Source organism: Mus musculus, chromosome 5 (assembly GCF_000001635.26).
Source record: "Mus musculus strain C57BL/6J chromosome 5, GRCm38.p6 C57BL/6J".
Classification (NCBI taxonomy): Eukaryota; Metazoa; Chordata; class Mammalia; order Rodentia; family Muridae; genus Mus; species Mus musculus.
This window is the reverse complement of record NC_000071.6, coordinates 135904356-135906174: the sequence shown is the minus strand read 5'-3', so window position 1 is coordinate 135906174 and position 1819 is coordinate 135904356.

Genomic DNA, 1819 nt, shown 5'->3' with positions numbered 1-1819 from the left:
AGGTCTCAGGACAGGATCTAGTGCTCCTAAGAACCACTCTACCAGCTGGGCAGTGGCACACCATAAGCCCAGCACTTGAGGCAGAGATGGGTGTGGCTCTGAGTTCCCGGGAGGGGGTGTGTCACTCTACTGCTGAGCTTCTTGCCCCCTCCTCAGCCAATCACTAGAGAATGTTTGACGGGTGCTGTGTGGTATGTATGAGTAGCCCTTGCTTGCTGGGGGATCCCCCTCCCCCAAGCTGTGCCTTGGTTGTTAGTGCTTTAGTTAGTGTGGGAACTTTGGATTCCACAGGAGCAATAGTGCTTTCCAAAAGTACTTTCCCCATATCAGTTAGAAGGGGTTTTGCCAGCCAGCCAGGCAGTGGTGGCAAAGATTGCCTTTAATCCCAGCACTCTTAAATTTGAGGCCAGCCTGGGTCTACAGGATGAGTTCCAGAACAGCCAGGGCTACACACAGAAACCCTGCCTCAAAAAGGGTGGGTGTGGGAGAGAGAGAGAGAGAGAGAGAGAGAGAGAGAGAGAGAGAGAGTGTGTGTGTGTGTGTGTGTGTGTGTAAGGAGTGTTCCCTAGAGTTGAAGATTCTTCTTGCAAAAGAACTGCTGGGAATACTGCTGTCCCTCCACAGTGCTGACTTCTCAGTCTGCGTGAAGTAAGGGAGGGGGGCAGAAGGGTGGAAACCTGGCCCCTCGGTCAGGAAACGAGAGTTGGGCAACTATCGGCTGGGTAAGCCCAGCCTGTTCTGAGTCAGTCTTTGAATTTTAATCATTCTAACTGTTGTCCAGAGCCCCACCATGATATACCCTATTGTGGGGGCAGAAGCTAGAGGTGCCATATCATTGGTATATGTGGTGCATTGACTTAAAAAACAAAACAAAAAACGCAAGGTTTTATTTCTAGTCTGGAAGTCAGAATGCCTTTCCCTTCCAAGTGCTGGGAATAAGGGCATTGGACAGAGACTAAGCCGTGGTCACGGACTGGATCCCCCTCTTAGACGTTTCAAGACAAAATGAAGCTGGGTAAGGATAACAGGCCCTGGGAGGGAGCTCAATCAAATTGGTAAAGTGTTTGCTTATCATACATGAAATCGAGCCAGGTGTGGTGGTGCACACCTTTAGTTTCAACATTTGGGAAGCAGAAGCAGGTAGATCTGTGAGTTCAAGGCCAGCCTGGTCTACAGAGCGAGTTCCAGGACAGGGCTACACAGAGAAACCCTGTCACAAAACAAACAAACAAAAAAAAACAACAAAAACAACCCACAAACTCCATGCACATCAAGACCACCAGGGTGCATGTGGGGGCACACCTGCTGAAGTGGGGTACACCTGATATTCCTAGCACTCTCAGAGGCTGGAGGCTGAGTTCTAGATTGAGAGCTGGAGCCGAGGCTAGGTTGGGAAGAGTGTGCCGTGCTTTTACCAGGACCCAGCACCCTGGCAAGCCAGGCGACCTGTGCTCCAAAGGACCGTCAACAACTGATGCTTGCTGCCTTCCAGCCTACCTGAGGAAATTCACATCCCAGGTTCAGGAAAAGAGCCTGGCTCCGGAAGAGGCAGTAAGCAGTAGAGGATACCCCAACACCCTCTTCAGGCCTCTGCATATGCCTGTGTACACAACACACCCACACAAAATCTTTTTTAAAGTTGCAAGGTAATGTTCAAGACTAGCTTGGATTGCATGAAACCAGTCTCAGAAAGAAAGGAAAGCAAAGTTAAAAGCGGGGGAGGATGCTGAGAAGATGAGGTGCAAAACGAAGACACATTTCTGGGGTTCAAGGCCTACTTCCATACATTTCAGACTAGCTTGGGCTGCATATGACCGGG